We start from the raw sequence: 22570 nt of genomic DNA, 5'->3' as shown, positions 1-22570 counted from the left end.
ACATTTTGATCTGTTTTCTTTGTGGGGAAGGAAACGCACCTTTGACAGGAGAAAAGGAAAATTCACGTCTTTCAAAATCAGGAGAAGACACACGTTTTAGTGAGCAAGAGGCTGAATGGGCTTGACTGTATTTTTTAATTCTGAGCATATCTAGGAAGCCGGTGGAGCTGAGTGATGTATAGAGAACTGCTCTGTCACTGTGGAAAATTAGAGATTTGAACAAGAAGATGGGCTTACTAGTAAAATGAAAGCAACGGCAGTTTATGATTAATGGCTTCTGGCAGAGGCAGCACATTTTATGTTTTTTTGAGAATTAGGAATTGATCCTGGGACAGTTATGGACTGGAGTGGCTTGTGGGGGGGTGCAGACTAGTAGGGAACCCCAGCTGGCTTGTGTGCTTGCACTGAACACTCCAAGCATGGCATTAAACATTTGTTAAAGGGGTCGTCTACAATTTGGGAAGTTTAAAACATGTTTTGAAATATTTTTAAAGGCTTAACAGATCCATTAGGAACACAGTGTTCACCCTTCTGGAGCAGACTGTCAGTCCTTCTAATCTGGATTCCACCTCTGAAGTAACCAATACTGGGTGTTTCTGGGGAAGGTGTTCCATCCTCAGTAGTGCAAGGAGCCAGTTGTGCAATACTGAAACTCTGGCACGTAGACTAATTCCTTACTGAAGCTTGCAGTGATCAGCTGCAGCCTGAAGCTTGCTATATTATACGATACACCTTAAAATGCAAAGGTAGATTTGTCTTATGTGTAGCTTCAGGTGTGACTCATGGTCATTAAAATTAGTCACCAATTTGTGAGGAAAACAAAGGAAATTATATATTACAGAAACTAAAAGAAAAAGCAAAAAGAAAAGGAGTACTTGTAGCACCTTAGAGACTAACATATTTATTTGAGCATAAGCTTTCGTGAGCTATAGCTCACTTCATCGGATGCAGTATTTTCCACTGAATGCATCCGATGAAGTGAGCTGTAGCTCACGAAAGCTTATGCTCAAATAAATTTGTTAGTCTCTAAGGTGCCACAAGTACTCCTTTTCTTTTTGCGAATACAGACTAACACGGCTGCTACTCTGAAACCTAAAAGAAAAAGGAAATTTGCAGAGCCCCCTTGTTGTCTTTGTTCCCGGCAAATAATTAGTCATTTCAGTACATTGTGAGGAACTTTACAAAAGATGTTTTTTCCCCAAAATATGTTCAGGGTCTTGTTGTTTGCCCCTCCCACTACCATTTTGGCATTTCCTTGAGAATAAAAATCACTTTTGCTTTGCACACCATTTAATTTTAAACAAACAAAGTACTATTTTCAGATTGATATTTTTTCCCATGTAAAATAAGCAAATGTATAACGACACTTAGTTCTTACACAGAATTTTTCATCTGCGGGTCTCAAAGCACTATACAAAGGAGATAAGTATCATCATCCCCATTAATAAGAGATGAGGAAACTGAGGCACAGAGAATTGAAATGATTTAGCCATGGTCACCCAGCAGGCCAGTGATAGAGGCAGGAATAGAACCCAACTCTCCTGTTTTCCAGTCTAGGGCTCTATCCATTAGGCAACACCGCCTTTCCCAGAGAGTGACTTGTTTATGGCTAGCATAGCTTTTCATGCTTGATTGTCATCTGTCTGCTGAAACGAAGAGACTTGGAAACAATATAAATGGTAGCATCCATATCCTCTCTTTATTAGAGATTTGAGTATTGCTGTTCAAATATTCTATTATCAGGACATTAATCCCATTCTACCAATTCCCAAGAAGATATTTTCGCTTCTGGGGATGTATCCCAAATCTCTGTGACATGCAATTCAGAGACTCTTCCCTTTGGGAATTGATTCCAAATTCTGATTATTATTCCCATTTTGCTATTGGGGGAATTAATCACAAGCTCCTGGCTGCTCTTCTGGGACTGAAATCTGTCTATAATTAAGATTTTTGTACTAAATGGAGATTGACAGAGAGCTCTCCTGTCTACCATCTAATTTTTCTTCTGGCTGGTAAACTGAATCCAGGTTCACTGAAGGGTTAACACAATCTATTCTGACCACCAATGTTTCTAGAAGGCCTCTGAGAGCTCAGGCATCTGGCTGAAGCCTGTGGGACAGTTGAAGTGTTCTTCTGCTGATGAACTTCTGCAGAAAAGTGTGAAAATTGTCATAAGCTGAGCAAAATGGAGCAAATGTGGTGTGGGTGAAACAGCAGGAACATTGTATCAGAAAGGAGGGGAAATAAATGAATGCCTGCAGCCCAGCTCTTGTGAGCATAGTACAATACAATAACAAACCAGTTTGCACATGAGATGGCACTTAAAAGAAAAGTTCAGGGGATCTGTCACGGGAAACAGACTTTTTCCATCTCTAGAGATGTTCTTAACCAGCACGACCACACTGGTAGTGATCAAAAAAGTTGTTACTGTTTGGTTGCCTTGTGAAATGAGTTTGGTGGGTCTCACTCCACTTCCCAGTCAACAGGTGTCCACACCACAGTTGACACTTAAACTCATGGGCATTCTCAGCAAAGAAACCAAGGATTAGAGGGCCAAGGAGGCTGATCTATGCCATCTTCTCAAGATATGGTCTCTATGTAGCTGTGCCCAGTGACAAAGCAGCACAAGGAAGTTTACACTGGCACTGTGCATAACTTGTAAATATAAAAGCTTCATTCTCTAAGGCTGTCACTCCAGTGTCTTTCGCCAGCACAAAATTAACACCACTTTCGTTTAAAATATATACATTGAAAATTTCAGTAGGGAAACTATTTTCCACTTAAAGCTTCCAAGGAATCATTTAAAAAGATCTGTGGGGAGAAAAATGATAAAACAAAAAATCTGAAGAAAAATAACCTGACATCCAGTCGACTTCTTTTATGATTCCATCACCAGAGAGTAAGCCATTGATAAACTTTCAGTCCAAAATGACTGTTAGAAAAAGGAAAAGAATGACAAGGAGAAACAAAAGTAGTACAATGATAAGTGCCAATATAAAACCCATTGATGGGCTCTGTGTGTGCGCGCGCACGTGCCACAACACCGAGGACAAAACAACTGCTCTCTCCACACAGACAGAGGTCTTACAACTGTAAAGGTGCAATACAGAGAAAACAAAAACAAACCCTCACAGTACCATAGCTACATAAATCCCCCTTTTTATTCAATCTGGAAAAGCTGGATCAGAACACCCGTAGATTTAGCAGTCATTGGGATCTGGACCTACATTTTGTGTCTCAGGCCTCTCTCTACTGTTACTAGAAACAGTGTTTCTAGTGACGAGAGTTGGCTCATGTGTTCTCTAACACTTCAGAAGAGATCCCAGGTTCCTCCTTTTCCCTCTTCTTTTGCAGTGGGCAGCCCTGCAACCTTTTGATCATGCCGACTTTGTACATTACATGACTGAATTCGGCTATGCCAAACATCCTTTTAGGACGTTGACATTTGTGTGGTTTAAAAAAAAAAGAAAAGAAGAATTAATACCAACTGCTTCCTCCTGCCTTTTTGATTAAGAGAGCAGTAAGTCAGCAGGAGTGGTGCAACTTTTAACAAGCAGGGGTGTGCATAAGTTGATTGAGATCTTTCTATAGCAAAAAGGAGGGGGAGGAAAGGAAAAGAAAAAAGATTGATGTTAAACAACTCTAATCAGAGCTGATTACAGGGAATGAATGAATTCATTGATGGGAGAGATACAGAGACAACAAAAGAGATAGATAGCATAGGCAGGGATAATCCTAAACGAGGTGAAGGAGTTTGAATTTAATGACCAATGAGGTCTCTAATTTCTATGATTCGGTAATCCTTTGTTTCCTGCTACTTTCTGTGCGGGTTGTTTTGTGTACATATCCTGACCTGCAACACTCCATACTACACTTTGGCTCCACACAGCTCCACCAATGTCCCTCAATCCTCACCAGCAGCAGCCTCTGCTATTCCTGTCCTAGGACCCCAACACACTTCTGCTGATGCAGCGTTATAGCAATAGGGATGGAGAAGAGAGGACTGATTTTAGCACAGTTGTTGTTCAGACAAAACAGCAATGAGATTTAGTGAGAGCTCATCTAGGGGTTGTAAGAAAGGACTGGGAGCCGGCCTGATGTTGGGATCAATACGATGATATGCCAGAGATTCTTTGCACGAGCTTGGATAAGTCACAAGACTTATTCCAGCCCTAAATTGATCAAAATGCCAAAAGCTCATTGAAAAATCGTCCACTGTTTCTGAAGTGAGTTAAAAAGTTGCGCCAATCACCCTTTTCACCTCCAGTTCTGTTGCTTTTAAAAATCTGTTTAACCCCACTTTATGATGTTCTCCTGACGATGCAGACAAACTTCCCATGGATGTTTGTTGCAAACAGCTCCATCTGAAACCTAAACCTGTACAACTCCATCATTGAGGAGACAGCGCTTGCATTGCCCAGTGGTACATTCAACATTTGTGATGACAGAGATCATCACAGAATGGCCTTTGTGATAGGCCTGTCATTTCACAGCACAGACTTGGGAATGAAGTGTGCTGTACTGTCTGTAACGCAGCCTCAGACTAGGCAGAGTTCAGGGAAAATACATTTCAGTGCAACTGATTGAGAATGAGTGAGCAAGAAAGAGTCAGAAAAGAATAAAACATCTCTATGAATAACAAGAATACCTAGAAAGAAAAGGAGTACTTGTGGCACCTTAGAGACTAACCAATTTATTTGAGCATAAGCTTTCGTGAGCTACAGCTCACTTCATCGGATGCATGCTGTGGAATTACAATAGTTAATGCTATCAAATTCTGGACAATTTATTAAACCTCCTGCTTCAAGGCGGAAGCCAGTCTCTCTTGGGGAGTAGGATGAGACCTGCATAGACGCATATCTGCCTACTATGAGGTCTCTTGTGCCTTCCTCTGAAGCATCTGTTGCTGGCTACTGCTGGAGACAGGATACTGGGCTGGTGGACCACTAGGTCTGATCCAGAACAGCAGTTCCTGTGGGAGAGAGAGAGACAAATGGAGACAGGACTTTTGAGTGGTTGTTTGAACTAATGAAAGAATATTGAAGTACTGAAGTATTCAACCATGTTTTAAATGGATCCCTTGTGAAAAATCTGTATTTAATTGTTCTTTAATGATTAATGAAGTATTTAAAGAGGAACACCTGGACACATTGCCTCCTCCTCACCTATTTGAGTGCTCAGTTATCTGACAGCCATATGAAATGCACGTTAGTGTAACCCACTGCTCCATGTGTGTTTCGTCTCCCCTCTCCATGGCTGATCCACAGAGGAGAGCTGCCCGCTACTCATGCCAGCTCCTGGATTTAGTCTTTAGCTCAAGCAGCTGAGGTTTGCACTGGAAGCACTGCAGAAGATCCTGGTTTAAACCCTGCTGACAGCCAGTGTTGGGGAGGAGGTCAGTACATTGGCACGTGGCTGCTGTAGCCCCCCACCCACACACACAATTTTGAAATTTCCATGTGTAACTTCACCAGTCCCTGTTTGAAATCTAACCAGCTTCACTAGGTGGCAGTAAGTGGTTTAAATGCCTCCCTTTGGAATGGATGATGGGAATGAATGGATGGACCATGGTAAAGAATTGGATGCCATTCCAGGGAAATTTACTTGGATCAGTACAACAGCAGTTGAGAGGTGCTCAGGAATGAGGGCTGCAGAACTGAGGTGGTAAGGCTGCAAACAAACTGTTCTTAAGTGCAGAAGGATTTCCAAGGGCCACCATGCTACTTAAAAGCAATGCTGTGATGCCAGTAGTAGGAGTTCAACATCAGAAAGATCATAAACCAATTTCCATCTGACTTATCAGAAGGGGAGCTTTTTGGTTTAAAAATAAAATATTTTGCTTTGGCAACAGCATGTGACAGTCCTTTCATGTTAGCGCTCAGTATAGTGAGTGGGGGAGGGGGGGAAGTAAGTCACAAATAACCTGACTGGCAAAATGATGTGACAATAAAACCTCATTTGAATATTTTCCTCTTCTTAAAATGAACTTGTAGATGGCCAAGAGATAGAGGATGTTGACATGAATATTTCTGGGCAGAGAGTTCACATTTCCCACAGTTGAAAATGAACTGGAGAACCATAAAGTCTTGTGTTAATGAAGCTTATGGATTGCTACTTGCTAGCTTGCTCACTTTCTCTCTCCCCACAGAAGGGACTACTCTCCAGTCTAGGATACTATCCCTGGGTGTAAATCATACCCAGCTACCTAGCTTGTAGCATGTGTGACTAAGCCTACCTCCCTCCACCCGCAGTGTGTCTGATATAGTTACTTTTAGTGACACAGCACACCAGGGTGAGGAAAAACTGCCCTTAACAGATGGGTGGCTTTTAATAACGAGCTTCATTTGCTTTGGAAATACACTCTGAGCATCTCAGGACCTCAGTTTAAATCCTGGTGATTCTGGCCTGGGCAGCACCTCATTTCTTGTGCAAGTCTTATCAAGTGACCCTGCAAACGGGTTGGGGGAGGGAAGAAGCTAGCCCGTAGCTGAACATCTCTTCCCACACCCCACTAGGTGTCACCACATTCAATGGAAATCTACAAGGAAAGTTTGTTTTGTTTTTTTGAAGGGGCGGGGGGGGGGAATAAGGACAATTCAGCCTGGCAGGAATTAACATCTGTGCTTCTGTAAACAATGGAACAAATAGCATGTGGATCCACGACTCCAACGTACTGTACGTAGAGGCGCTCATTAAAGCAGTATTTTTAATGTAGTTTGGTTATAAGTGTCCCATTTTTACCTTTGTGTGCATTATCCTCTCACTTTCCCCTTCTTTAAAATGATGTCTCATGCATAGGGTTGTCATTTATGTGCTGACTGCATTTTGCATTATTACATTTTAATGGTGTTTGAAATTCTTTCATACGTATTCAGCTTCACCGGTATAAATGCAGAAAGAAAAATAATCAGCATACTTGTTATCGCATGACATTTCATGTCATCAGATAACTTTATACAGCTTCTTCTTTAAGATCTAGTATAGTACCTATAGTAAACAGGGGCTTCAACCAAAACTTTCTCTATCTTAATGTCCGAAATCCAGATGCAGATTTTGCAGTTTAAGCCCTTTTGCACTGAAAATGGCAACCATTTAACTGAACCTACTCCTTCGTGGGTTTGGGTAAAGGGAGACCCAGATCTGTATCATCCCTGGTTGTGGTTTTGCAAAACCATCATCATCTCAAATCCTGCCTTTGCATTAAGGATGTATGTGATGATCTAATACAGTGTTTCCTCAATGACTGGTCCATGGACCGGTGCTGGACCCGGAGATCTCCCTCACACAGTTTAGGAAGGCAGTAAGCTGGTACCTAGTATCAAAAAGGTTGAGAAACACCAGTCTCATAGATCTTTGGGTTTTTCCTTCCTATACCCTCTTTAACTATAATGATCCTATACCATCTAATAGTGATTTCTACCCTTTGGAGGAGAGTTTTGTGTTAGGATAAAAGTTGATTTAATGTGGATGCTGTGGGGTTTTTTTTGTTTTTTGTTTTTTTTTATTCTTTTTCTCACTCTCCATTTCATGAAAATTCATTAATCTGTGACATTTAAAGACTCTGTCTGAGAGGTGTCTGGAGCAGCGGCCGGCTGCATACATCAATAGTTTCTTAGAATCTGGCACTCTGTCAATATTTGGGGGCCTCAGTAACAGCACTTAAATGCAGCGCCTGCCAGCCGTCACGCTCTTAGCATGTCTGTAAGAGTCTGAATGAACGGATATTAGCACGTCAAGTCCTTTCACGACTGGCAACACTTTAGAGACAAACAGCTTGGTAGGTATCTTACCTCCCCTGCCCCTCCCTCCTTTTGGGCTTCTTCTCTTTCTTTGTCTGATGTAGCTCATATATTTACACACAATTATGTATTCCACGAAGAGGCTATTGTAAAATGTGAGGTCAAAGGCGGTGTTATGGCAAGCTGTATGAAACAGTGGAAATGGGTTGAGGATAGGGCTGGCTTAAAAACAAGAGCTCTGTTTTGAGAGAAATTTTGAGTTTTGGGAATTTGTTTTCATTCCATATTCAGTGAATCAGACAGAGCAGGGACTTAGACCCAAGTCTCCTGCATCCCAGGTGAGTGCCCTAACCACTGCACTATTGAGTCAGCCTCTTGCTGTTTCCTCAGTGAATATTTAATTATAGATATAAAGAGAACCCACTCCCACACGAGAGAGAGTGACTGTTTTGCCAAGTAATCAGGGCCCTGATCTGGAATGTGGGAGACCCACATCCTCACTTGTTCTTGCTCCCAGTCAGGCAGAGTAGGGTCAGGGTCCTCTCCATCTCTTGTTCTCTGCTTTCAACCAGAAATTCAATCCTGGACTTGAGCACCCCGTCGCAACAAAGGTTTCCTCAAACCTGTATGTTTCCATGAAAAAAAGTTTCAGTTCCAACAAACTGGCATTTTCCGACGAAAAAAAGCTGCTCCAGAAAATTTACAAGCAGTTCTGGTCAAAACTGTTTGGATCCCGAGAAAGATTAGGTTTACGGTGGAAGCTGGGCTGGATGAATTGGAAACAGTTTGGATTTAGATTTCATGGTGCCAAAAATCTTGTGAGAGTTCAGTTCCAAATAGTGAAAATCTTGGACAAAAATCTTATGAGAACTGCTGCTATGGCAAGATTTCAGCCAGCTCCAAACCGGAACTGGAAAATGGGCCAAACCCATAGGAGCAGGTTCAGAATCCACACCTTCCCGTCCTCTCTCCTTGCCTCCCCCATACTTCATAAAATGGATTTGAAACTCAATCCAAATGCTCCCAGTCACCTGTGTAACCCTATTGACATAGTGGAGAAGCACGAGGGAAGCAGAATATGGTCCATCATTTATTTTTGGCATGGGTGAGAAATACAAACAGAAAAGCTGATTCATAAACATCTATTCTATTGCATTTATTCTCCTCCCCCCCTTCGCTTTGCTGGTACACTATTAGCAGGCAAAGATCCTTCAACAGCTGTTTTTATTATTAATCATGTTTCTTACACAACCCTAAGGGTCAACCAAAAGTGAAACCCCATTTTGCTGAGCACTGTACAAAAACAGTAGGCGATCATCCTTGCACCAAAGAGTTTACAATCTAAGTAGACCAGACAGATGCAGGGTGGGGGGAGAGGTATAACACACAAGCAGAGTGAACTATATGATGGCAGCAAACTTCACTTTAGTGCCACAGTTGTTGTTTTGGGAGTGGGCACTTCAAAAGAGATCAGCTAAATGAGAAAAAAGGGAAGGTGAGGGGAATGGGGTGGGGGAGAAGATAGTAAGGGAGCAGCTGTGGAGTGAAAAGACTGCGGGGAGAGATTAGAGCAAACAACCAATCAGTGCAATTCAGAGAAAGTTCAGTCAATACTCTAGAAAGTTCTCTACCTGACCACATGCCTCTCTGCTTTGCTGTTTCAGCCCCTACCTGCTGGAGTGTCTCTGGATCCTCTCTGTAGTTTTCCCTTCAAGGTCAATTGGTGGGTGGGAGGGGAGTGAGTCATGCTACTTAGAACTCACCTACTTTTCAATACCCCCAAATCACTTCTAATAACCCCTAATTCATCCTCCAATAACAGCAGCCAACACCCCCTAACCTGAAATCACGTCACTCCTTGCAGTGATAACTAGAACCCATAACCTCTGCAATCCCTCAAGTAACATCCAGAAACACCCTTCATTGAAGTTCCAATCCTCCTCCAGTTACACTATGAAAGACTCTACCGCTCTACGATACAACCGCATTTGCTCCAACCCCTCAGACAGAGACAAACACCTGCAAGATCTCTATCAAGCGTTCTTACAACTACAGTATCTACCCGCTGAAGTGAAGAAACAGATTGACAGAACCAGAAGAGTACCCAGAAGTCACCTACTACAGGACAGGCCCAACAAAGAAAATAACAGAACGCCACCAGCTGTCACCTTCAGCCCCCAACTCAAACCTCTCCAGCGCATCATCAAGGATCTACAACCTATCCTGAAGGACGACCCATCACTCTCACAGATCTTGGGAGACAGGCCAGTCCTTGCTTACAGACAGCCCCCCAACCTGAAGCAAATACTCTCCAGCAACTGCACACCACACAACAGAACCACTAACCCAGGAACCTATCCTTGCAACAAAGCCCGTTGCCAACTGTGTCCACATATCTATTCGGGGACGCCATCATAGGGCCTAATCACATCAGCCACCCTGTCAGAGGCTCGTTCACGTGCACATCTACCAATGTGATATATGCCATCATGTGCCAGCAATACCCCTCTGCCATGTACATTGGCCAAACTGGACAGTCTCTATGTAAAAGAATAAATGGACACAAATCAGACGTCAAGAATTATAACATTCAAAAACCAGTCGGAGAACACTTCAATCTCTCTGGTCACTCTATTACAGACCTAAAAGTGGCAATTCTTCAACAAAAAAACTTCAAAAACAGACTCCAACGAGAGACTGCTGAATTAGAATTAATTTGCAAGCTGGATACAATTAACTTAGGCTTGAATAGAGACTGGGAGTGGATGGGTCATTACACAAAGTAAAACTATTTCCCCATGTTTATTCCTCCCCCCCGCTGTTCCTCAGAAGTTCTTGTCAACTGCTGGAAATAGCCCACCTTGATTATCCTACAAAAGGTTCCCTCCCCCACCCCATCCCCGCTCTCTTGCTGGTAATAGCTCACCTTAAGTGATCACTCTGGTTACAGTGTGTATGGTAACACGCATTGTGTCATGTTCTCTGTGTATATCAATCTCCCCACCGTATTTTCCACTGCATGCATCCGATGATGTGAGCTTTAGCTTACGAAAGCTCATGCTCAAATAAATGTGTTAGTCTCTAAGGTGCCACAAGTCCTCCTTTTCTTTTTGCGGATACAGACTAACATGGCTGCTACTCTGAAACATGTCAATCTGTTACTCTGCTGTAATGAGCTTGTGAGAGTGAGCCAGCACCAGGAGTAACTATCTACCACTTCCAAATGTTGCTCCCATCACCTCAGCATTGTTTCTAGACACCCCCGCATATACTGAGTATTTTCTTCCTCCAACCAGAATTTCATGTAAGCCCAATTTTCTATTTTATCCCCAGAACACCTGAACCTGTTTATTTTTTTTCACTTGCCTAAAACAATCCTGATACACCCTAGAAGGCTTTTGAATAGGTCTGCAGGGGTAATTAGCCACCTGGTAACACTGCTTCAGGCAGGCAAGCAGCAGAGGGAAAATAAAGAGGCTCGGGAGCTCTGTGGACACTGATGGTGCTACTGGTAAGGCAGCAGCGATGGTCAATAAGTATAGACAGCCAGCAGAAAACAGCTTTATTTTGAATTATAATAATTGCTCTTTTAGCTTAAGCATGGGAGGGATGGGTGGGGGAATTCACGTCTTAAGGGGTTTGTTCACTGCGAATGAAACCCCTGGATGTGCTATGGTCACATTGCCAGTGATCAGCATGGTTTGTAAACTTGTGACTGTCCACTAGCAGGTGGCTGGGGGTGAGACTTAGCCTCTGGGGAATGGACATTCAGAATGGTGAGTGGTGTCTCCTAGTCCTGAGCAAGAGCAATATGCGTTTGCCAATTATGGAGTAGCAGCCAGAGGAAAATACAAGCAGGTTGAGTTTAAAACTTCAGTGAAACTTTTAGGTGAGTGAAGTATGCAGGATCAGGCCTATGTTAGTAGAAGTGTCCAGCATATGGGTTGTTAGAGGAATTGTCTGTACTGTTCTTTCTCAGTTTATGCTTTGTTCTGCCTTGTTAATGTCTCTGAGAAATAACACAGGAGCTTAGAATAACCATCCTTTTGTACCCAGGGAGCTTCATCTCAACATGTAATGGGGCACATCTTCAGCACTGTTTTAAAAACATGACTAAACTTCCTGCCAGTGGCAGACATTTATGCTCTGAAAAGTCCCCTGGCCCAGCCCTCAGTGCTACTTGTTGCAGGTGAAGAGTTCGTGGAGTTGTTTCATTTTCTATTCTTGTATTGTTTATTTTCTATCCAGTTCTAAGGACTCCCCCCCCCTTCATAAAACCAGTACGGAGCGTGAGATCCATGGGGACTGCAAAACAAGTGCAAAGAGGCCTCTTTCCTTCAATCACACAGACTTTCTGTAGTGCTTTAGAGACATGCCTTAGGCTCATATTGGTAACTGAATGGGCTGCAATTTAGCCATGCGCTTCCCATTAACACTAATGAGGGTTTCCTGGCTAATGCCCTGTGCAGAGAATTGGGAATATACCTGTTAGCATTCTGTTAAGGAGTTCTTCCTCTTTTAATTCGGGTACTTCTCTCTTGCTGGGAGGGCAAGTGGGGTTGGTCCTTGGAAGCAGGGGCCCGATAGTGCTGAGAGTATCTTGGGATCTGCCTTGCCACTGTACAAGACCATGCTGGCCACTTGTTTTCTACCTTTTAAAACTGGGCTTGAAGAGATAGAAACAACAAGCTTACACTTTAGTTTTATTATAATAAATTAATAAGACCATTGGTTTTCCCATGATTGTCAAAATACAAAACTAGCCTATTGCCCCTACTTTAAGATTGGACCACCATTGATTATTATTTGTATTGCAGTGGACACTAGAGGCTTCAGCTGAGATCATGGTCCTGTTGTGGTAGGCACTGTACAAACAGATAGTAAGACTCTGTCCTGAAGAGCTTACAGTCTAAGAAGATAGGACAGACACAGGGTGGGAGGGCAAATAGAGGTGCAGGGAGATGAAGTATGTTCCCCATGGGTACACAGCAGAACCAGGAACAGAACTGAGGCCTCCTGACTCCCAGACCAGTGCCCTAGCCACTAGGCCATACTGCTTTGATGGTCACACACTGTCATATGTGTTTGAACCCTATTGCATGCCTATATTAATTATACAGCCAAACTCTGACTGTGTGGGGCGGAAAACAGTACAGGAAACCTTTCCGTCTGAAGCACTACCAGAATTTTAGTACTTGAAATTCCTGAGCACAAAGTGATAAAGAGAGATTATGGTTGGGTGCATTAGGGGCTCAACTATGACATCATTCGTCTTCAACACCTCTGTGTACTTCCCTAGTGTTCCTGGAGCCATTCTGCTGTCCTGAGCTTCACAGACAAATTGCCTCCAGCAACTATTGTTGATGCGATACCCTTTGCTCTGCACCCCCCGCCCCCGCATATGGTAGTTCCTTGGGGCACAGGCTGTATGTCCCTGTACAGTAGATGTGTACAGTGCCAAGAACCTGGCATGCTGTTCAACAATAATAATAGCATGCAGTACTGTACACTGGAGAGTTGAGTAGCATGGGGAAGATCTTATGCCTCAGGCTCTTATATTTTCATTTTCAAATGTAGTAGTATTTTGAAAAGTATTGCTTACAAGTTAAAATTTGCATTTATCAGAGCTGCTCACAAATGGGATTTATAACAAAGCTATCATTAAAGGGAAACAAAGCAGGAGAAGGAACAAAAGATACATTCTTAGCAAAGTTTGAAATGCAGACACTTTCAGCGTTCCTTGCTGCCACAGGAAAGATGTCTTCCTCCTCTCCTACCACTCTGTCCCCCTCCCAGAAAAAAGAGGCAGACAAATGAGCAAATATAGGTTTCTCCCAGGAGACTAAACTGCTGATGCTCAAACTCCTCCTTATCTCTGGTGGTAGCATTTCCCAGTGCTCCACATCAAAAATAATGTTTTAGTGTTTCCTGCATGATCATTCCCACCCTGACTGAGATTTCTGCTAGTTACAGTTCCAAATCACAGTTACCAGTTAGCTGTGTATTGCTGACGTTATCAAGGGGATGATGAACCATCTCTCTATCTTAGATATTTCTAATGCACTCATCACTATAGTATCTTTATCTAGCTTACCTATGTACAGTATGTTTTGATACCATCAGCATCAGTATGTTTTGATACCATGGTATGTACAAAATTTAAGTGTCACCTTAAATGTGTCTGTAAATTCATCTGTACCCCTTGCTTCAGTCACTGTTACTTAATTTTTCCCCGTCGACATTTGTGCATGAGAAATGAAACCAGGACATTCTTAAGCCTTCATTGTTGGGGAAGACTTGTGCAAAAAGATGGAGTTTGCATCGTGCTCTGAATGTGCTCCGTCTAGTGTACATTCAGATACTTTCTGCAAAGGAATTGCACAGTAAAGAGACTGTTCTCCGGATTGCATTGGCACTCACTACCGAGAGCTTCATCCGGGGATTCGTCAGCCACAGTGCTCCTTTTGGGTGAAATTCGCTTCAGTATTCAATGCCTGCACAATCCTTGGCTCTACTCAAGCCCCACATGAAGGGCTCAGATGGATTGGGCCTTGTGTGTTTTTTCAGTAATGAGATTAATTTCTCCCTTTGAGCTTAGCTGTTTTGGTGAGTTGCAGATGGAGAGGGCAGCCTCTAGGATAGTCAGTCTGTATAACCTATTAAGGACTTTGAAGATTAGAACCAGACTCTCTAGCATATGCAGAATTCTTTAGCATTCATTTCCCTCAGTTCAGTTTTTAAAATCATAATTTTAAAAAGCACTAATGCCAAACCTTGACCCAGTAGACCAGAGGCAGATGGACCGTCAAGCAGAGAGCAATGAATAAAATGTAAGAGACAAGGCTCAGCCACATTCTCTCCAACCCTCTCGTCTCCTCTTGGATGTAGTAAGACTAGCTTTGTGCATATTTCAGATCCTGTTTATTAGTTTCCTCTTCTATGAAAGTCTCTCTCTGTCCTATCATCCATTCTGAACCATTGGCTTTCTCACTCCTTTCCTTCAATCTCACTTCAAGCCCCTTGTGATAAATCCGTGGATGGGGGCATTCACCTTCTCTTGTAACTTACTGTTTCTTCTGTCCTGCCTGTGCAGCACAATTTGCTAGGTCCCAGATAATGGTAGAATTAGAGTCCTGAAGCAAAACCCAGATCCACACACTTCAATTGAGACAATAGTGTGCAGGGAGGAAGTTAGTTGATATTCATTCATATTTGAAAAGGAATTTTGATATGACTTTGTTCACTTTCCATGAAGATTGTAGTAAAAACATTTTTCATTCAGGTGCCCAGCTATTCACCAAAAATTAATTTTGAATTAAATGTTTGCAGTTCATTCTCTGTCAGTTAGCGTGTGCTGCTAATTTTAACAATACATTATGCAATTCTCAATTAGCTTTTTGGGGAGGTTGGTTAGTTTTGTAAATCACCCAATTGGATGATTTTGGGGAGGTTGGTTAGTTTTGTAAATCACCCAATAATCAAACCAATACCACATGACTCACCAATGCAGCACAAGTTGCAATTTACAATTTGAACAATCCACAGACTTCCTTCACTGAAGAAAATCCCAAATAATTTAGTATAACAGACAACTTCCCCATCTTTTTGCTGACCATTCTGTGAAGTAGAAACAAAATGTAAAATTTCTCAAGTATTTAATTTACTGCAGATTATTCACTCAGCTCTACCCAGCACCCTGAATATTGAGGAGATTCAGATCTGGTACCAAATTTCTTTGTTGTCCTGTATCTCTGTACCAGGTCAATCCAAAACTATGAATCTGAACAATCCCAAGCTCTAGGGAAATTCAAATATGGTTCTGGATTCAAACTTAGCAGCTCATACTCATTTCTGTGTAGAACAGGATCCTATGCACTCAGCACTTGCTATTCTTTAAAATAAACAAATCGGTGACACGGTGCGTGGGACAGCAATGATTAATTTAAAATTATAATGTCATTTATAGAGCTAGGCGAGAGCCTGTATCAGTTCCATGTACTATAGTGGAAATGGGCAGTGGAAGGAATGTCTAAAGGCCTTTCAGGCATGTGGTTGAAAATAAGCCTATTAAACCATAATAATAAGTGGTTTCCCATGAAACCTCTTGACATCAGTGGTAGAGGATCAGTAAAGCAGGGTCTTATGCTCTCACAGCCAATGGCATACTTAAGAAAATGATGTCATTATACTCACTGTGCTGGAGAACTGCATAGAACTGCTGTTTTATTGGTGGTGGTTGCCTGCATTCCTAGGGCATCCAGATGTGTGTTTGCCCTCCCTGCAGCTGGTCCCAACCAAAGGCTGTCCTAAATTGGAACCTGAATCGTGTAGTTCTGGGCTTACCTGTTACACCCTAATCCATTTCCTTCTGCTGGCCTTGGGTATAGTGCTCATCTTCCTCTTATGCCAACAGCAATTACCTGTGTGGATTAGTCAGTGGGGAGCTCTTGTACCTCCTGGGTACATCTATGCTGCAATTAAAAACCCATGAGTGGCCCATGCCTGCTGACTCAGGTTTGCAGGGCTTGGGGTAGGGGGCTGTTAATTGTGGTGTAGACATTTGGGCTCGGTGTAAAGCCCAGGCTCTAGGACCCTGTGAGATGGGAGGGTCCCAAAGTTTGGGCTGCAGCCCGAGCCCGAACATCTACATCACAATTAAACTGCCCCTTATCTTAGACCCATGACCCCGAGTCAGTATAACTGCAGTGTAGACATACCCTGTACAGCCATCATTCCTGTTCCTTCAATCTCCATCAACCCCTGAACCATTATCTTGAGACACAAGTTGGTGTGTTTTTTCTCCAAGAGCAAGACAACCACAGTCTCCTCTGAGTGCTTCTCTCAAGCAAACAGTAAGACTGAAAATTGGGAGTTTGCCAGAAAACATTAGAAGGAGTAGCAGTGGCAGGATAATGTTGGTATGAGTGGGAAGAGAACTTTGCTTTCCTTTTACTGTTCTTAAAGATTCTCCAAACATCTTGTGTCCATGTGCCATAGCCAGATTAGCATGTCATAGAAGATTAGGGTTGGAAGAGACCTCAGGAGGTCATCTAGTCCAACCCCCTGCTCAAAGCAGGACTAATCCCAATTAAATCATCCCAGCCAGGGCTTTGTCAAGCCAAGCCCTAAAAACCTCTAAGGATGGAGATTCCACCACCTCCCTAGGTAACCCATCCAGCGCTTCACCTCTCTCCTAGTGAAATATTTTTCCTAATATCCAACCTAGACCTCCCCCACTGCAACTTGAGACCATTGTACCTTGTTCTGTCATCTGCCACCACTGAGAACAGCCGAGCTCCATCCTCTTTGGAACCCCCCTTCAGGTAACGGAAGGCTGCTATTAAATCCCCTCTCACTCTTCTCTTCTGCAGACTAAATAAGCCCAGTTTCCTCAGCCTTTCCTCATAAGTCATGTGTCACAGCCCCCTAATATTTTTTGCTGCCCTCTGCTGGACTCTCTCTAATTTGTCCACATCCTTTCTGTAGTGGGGGCCCAAAACTGGACGCAGTATTTTAGATGTGCCTTCACCAGTGCCGAATACAGGGGAATAATCACTTCCCTTGATCTGCTGGCAGTGCTCTTACTAATGCAGCCCAATATGCTGTTAGCCCACTTGGCAACAAGGACACACTGTTGACTCGTATCCAGCTTCTGGTCCACTCTAATCCCCAGGTCCTATTCTGCAGAACTGCTGCTTAGCCAGTCGGTCCCCAGCCTGTAGCAGTGCATGGGATTCTTCCTTCCTAAGTGCAGGACTCTGCAGTTGTCCCTGTTGAACATCATCAGATTTCTTTTAGCCCAATCCTCCAATTTGTCTAGGTCACTCTGGACCCTATTCCTACCCTCCAGCATATCTACCTCTTCCCCCAGTTTAGTGTCATCCACGAACTTGCTGAGGGTGCAATCCATACCATCATCCAGATAATTAATGAAGATGTTGAACAAAACCGGCACAAGGACCAACCCCTGTGGCACTCCGCTAGATACGGAGCTGTGTACAAAAGTACTCCTTTATATCTTCCATGCACGCCGTGTTTGTTTGCCTCAGATATGTGGGCATGTGGATATGGATATCAGCTCTTGATGCAATCCAAGTATGAGGCATTCAGTACACTGCAGAATCTCCAGTTACTCTTCAGTATATGCAGTGTTAGTACACAGAGCCAAGTACTAAGAAGGGGTCACAATATTAAATTAATAGCATGAATTATTTAGAAACAGTTAAAGGAACTATATTTTCAACAACACTGGGTTTAAGCATAAGTAAGTCAAAAAGCTGCTTTTCCTTTGCAACCTCAGCAACTCATGGGCCGGCCATGTCTTCCCCTCTAACACAAGGACCAACCCCTGTGGCACTCCGCTAGATACGGAGCTGTGTACAAAAGTACTCCTTTATATCTTCCATGCACGCCGTGTTTGTTTGCCTCAGATATGTGGGCATGTGGATATGGATATCAGCTCTTGATGCAATCCAAGTATGAGGCATTCAGTACACTGCAGAATCTCCAGTTACTCTTCAGTATATGCAGTGTTAGTACACAGAGCCAAGTACTAAGAAGGGGTCACAATATTAAATTAATAGCATGAATTATTTAGAAACAGTTAAAGGAACTATATTTTCAACAACACTGGGTTTAAGCATAAGTAAGTCAAAAAGCTGCTTTTCCTTTGCAACCTCATCAACTCATGGGCCGGCCATGTCTTCCCCTCTAACAGTGGAATCATGGGATCCCCCACTTCTGATCTCTCACTTCTAGTGAGTTGGAACACAAAACATGAGGCCACTCTTACTGACCACTCAGCATGTAGTGTATTTTGCTTATGCAGGAGCTGTTGGTATCAAATATGGTGGCTGGATTTTTAAAAGGGCTGGTTAGTTTTATGACAGAAAGGTATTTTTCACCTGTGGATAATACTGTTCAGCTAACAATGTGTTGTCACAATTGGGTTGTATTTTCTCTTCCTCTCACCGTCCGGTATTGGCTGCTGTCTGAGAAGAGATACTGTTATTGTTATTACTTGTATTATTGTAATGCCTGAAGGCCCCAACCAAGATCAGGGCCGCAGTGTGTTAGGCAGTGTACAAACACTTAGTGAGAGACAGTCCCTGCCCTGGAGAACTTACAGTCTAAATAAACAAGAGGGCAAGCTGGGAAATAGAGGCTCAGAGAGGGTGAAATGACTTACCCCAGAGCAAGCTGCAGGTCAGTGTCAGATCCAGGAACAGAACCTGCCAGCCAGTCCAGTGCCCTATGCACTCTGCCTTCCCTGACTTGGCTCCTCAGTCACTATTAGTGCAGATGCTTTGGTATCACCTAATCATGCAGGGCTATGTTCTGTAGGTACACTAGTGTGTGGAGTGTGATCCTAAAGGATCATATTTTCCATAATTGCCAGTCAAGGAAAGTTTCTCACTGCTCTTTATGATCCCACTTTGTGGACTGAAGAATAAGGACCCGTTATGTTGGCTGGTGGCCATATTTATTTTGTACACTTTACTACTACACTTTGTCACCACAGAGGAGAGACATGCTTCACTTTCAAAGCCTTGATCTGAAAGGCATGGTTTAGCTGACTGTTCTTTCCGAATCATTGCTCAAAAGGGTCTAACTACAGAATTCTGTGATATAAATGGGCATTCAGATCTACCAGAGGAAACATTGTAGGTTAGTCTTTTTCTAGTCCTGACTTCTTTTTTGGAGTACGCTGTACTCTGGCGATCATCTCTTACAAAATACCTCTGAAATAAAATATTTTGCAACTTAGCTTTACATTACATGTATCACTCTGTAACAGACACCAGGTCCTCGGAGATTGTTGTAATCAGATAGATGTATGGGGTGAGATTTTCAAAAGTACTCAGCATTAGCCAAATTCTGTTCCCATTAAAGTCAATGGGAGTTTTACCACAGACTTCAATTGGAGCAGAGTAATGCTGAGAGCTTTTAAAAATCTCATCCATGTCATAGAAGAGGTAGATGTCACTAGTGTTTGGTTTATGAAAACAAGACATGCACAAAGAGTGGTGTCCGAGACAGAGAGCAAGCTATAAAATTCAGTTCATCACTTTTCCAAAAAATGAAGGGGGTTTGGAGCTGGAATTATTATAGTTCAGTCTGTTAAAGTTTGGATCTGAATCCAAATTCTTCCAAAATTTCAAGAGGCTTCTGATTGAAGGGTTTAGTTCATGGCCTTCAGAACAGGTTAACTTCTTGTACCAGCCTCTTTTCAAATACTGTGCCTATTTTTTTTCTGAGAAAACACACACGTGCACGCATGCACACGCTTTTGGAGGTGGGGGTATAATGTTTCTGTTTATACTTTGGTTTAGTGACTGCAAAATGTATTCTTGTAATAGTTGTATTCTTTTAACAGGTGTCCCTTTAAGTGTATTGTATATTTCCCAAGATATTGTGTTTTTTAAAAAAGTATCCTATCATATTAAATAAAGTCTGGGTTCTTTTTTTGTTGTTATTCATGCATAAATTGTTTTGAAATTATCCCTCTAATTAGAAAAGGAGTACTTGTGGCACCTTTGAGACTAACCATTTTAAATTAGTCTCAAAGGTGCCACAAGTACTCCTTTTCTTTTTGCGAACACAGACTAATACGGCTGTTACTCTGATCCCTCTAATTGTCAGTTTCAGGAAAACCTTTGATTGTCAGACGAGCAATTTTTTTATTTTTGTTTTCTTTCTGGTGCTTTTACCTTTTTATGCTATGTTCTGTAGAAGTGGGAATTATATATTCTGGTTGTTATGTATGCAAAACTCAATTTGTGTATTTTATTGTTTCTTCTTCCCCCACCCCCTTTTCTTTGCATTTTCCCAACATCTGCATTGTGGATTGATGGCAAGAGCAGCAGTGGCTGGCACTTTTCCTCTACGGTGCGAGAGAGAGAGAATTGGCTGGAATTGCTTTCCATATAGCCGGCTTGACATGCAGCATTGAAAAGGTATCATCTCATTTTCTGTCCTGAAACCAGAGGTGAAAACCACAAGGAAATAGTCATCTTGGTGCCAAGCCACCTGTTGATTCACACCAGAAAAGCCATTGGCAATACATTCCTAACCATATCCAGTTGGAACGGTTGAATGCCTGACATCTGTGTACCTACAGTATCTGTCTGTACCTATGCATCAGCTACACAGGCTAATTCAGTAGCCTTTTGCCTGAAAAAACCTGGGTTCAAATTTAGGTTAAGGCAGAAGGGAATAGAGTTTTCTGGTCTCAGTCTAGGCCTTTGACTAGTCTATTGTATGTCTGCTTCACATCATTAATGTACGCAATTTGGCATGATTGTCAGTCATGTCTCAGTAAAAGCCCATTTCTGAAATAGCATGGGGAGTTGTAAGACAAACCTGTTTTGTTGGGAGATCTGTGTGGCAAGAACAGGACTGAAGTAGCCAGGGGTGCTGCAGAACAGGATTGATTGAGATGCATTCGCAGAACTGTGTGAATAGCCCAGGACTGAATAGCAGGGGAGACTGCAGGTCAGGACTAAGGTGCGTTGGCAGAGTTGAGTGATGGAATCTTGCATAGTGTCTGCCTGCACAATGCCCAGTTCCAACTCGTGCAATCAGTGCTTCAATTTCTGGTGCACTAGAATTCACCATATCAATTCAAAATTAAATTAAAACAAAATCCTGTCCTCGGACCATCATGCACACCCCCAGTTACCCAGTGTGGTATGTATGTAATGCAGACGACTGCAGTGCATTTAAATTACATTAAAACGCTGAGCTAAAACTACAAAAAATGATCAAATTCTGAGTTAAGAGATTGCTAACTCAGCCTCTTTTGTGCTTACACCTTTTAGTATATACGTTCCTGTGTGTGGGTCCCCCAAAGAGCAATAGCGCTAGAAATTATAGGTAACTTGATATATAGAACCAAATTCTGTGATTGCTTACATGCTGTACAGCTCTGCTGAGGTTTATGGAAGGACATGAGCAAGGGCATAATTTGGTCCATGGTATTTATATTTATCCATATTGCTTTGTGCTTGACAGATGAATAATTCCTGTGGGTCTGAAGCAGGGCCGGCTCCAGGCACCAGCGTTCCAAGCAGGTGCTTGGGTGGCGGCAATTCGGCGGCAGCTTCTCTCCCCTGCCGTCCGCAGTGGCAATTCGGCGGCAACAGGTTTTTTCACTGCTTGGGGTGGCAAAAACGGTAGAGCCGGCCCTGGTCTGAAGCATTGTCCAGTGTTGTGCAGCCATCCCATATGTATCCTTGGTGGGATATCTAATCTGTTGCAAAACAATGGGGCAATGAGCAGTGAAGCTGCACAGTGACTGGGCTATCCTGGGCTCTCCAGACCGAAAAATCAAGTTATGGTTACTGTCCTCTGAAGCCTCCCTAAGGCTGAGGCAAGACACTCAAATGCCTTGAAAGGTGCACCATTCATTTATGAAGTTTGCCATTATAAATATTTTATGACAGAAGGACTTTGTAGCCTGCACTCTAACATGGGCTATCCCACATACTTCAGATCCAGACTTCACAGATGGGAGGGTAGGATTAGTTGTGGTAGGAGTGATAAGGTCCACTGAAGTTCGGGGATGTCCAGAACTAGGGTTTTTGATGGGCACATTTCTAAAAACTAACCTCTAAATTCTCTAAGCTCCTGGTTGAGTTTTAGCTGTACAACTCTTATTAATGTCAGGGAGTCTCTGAGCTAATCAATCCTCAAACAATTCTTTGACCATTTTTCTCCAAAGCACCTTCGTTTCAAAAACCTGTGCCCTGCTGTTCAGACTAACATTTGGCCTATGGGTTAACTTTTGTGGGTGTGTCAAGTGGCAGCTGCTTGCTGTGTTGACAGAAGTA

At 42.7% G+C, this 22570-nt stretch overlaps 1 protein-coding gene across 1 annotated transcript in view; it reads left to right on the top strand.

The window, feature by feature from the left end:
• Window positions 1–22570, top strand: part of ZBTB20 (zinc finger and BTB domain containing 20) — a 608278-nt gene that overhangs the window by 363133 nt on the left and 222575 nt on the right. The window contains exon 7 of the mRNA XM_084618031.1: window positions 20603–20695. The gene's annotated coding sequence lies outside the window, so the exon portion shown is untranslated. The remainder of the gene's footprint in view (window positions 1–20602; window positions 20696–22570) is intronic.

Source organism: Lepidochelys olivacea (genome assembly GCF_965140295.1).
Source record: "Lepidochelys olivacea isolate rLepOli2 genome assembly, chromosome: 1".
In the NCBI taxonomy this organism is placed as follows: Eukaryota; Metazoa; Chordata; order Testudines; family Cheloniidae; genus Lepidochelys; species Lepidochelys olivacea.
This window is presented reverse-complemented; position numbering and strand designations above follow the sequence as displayed.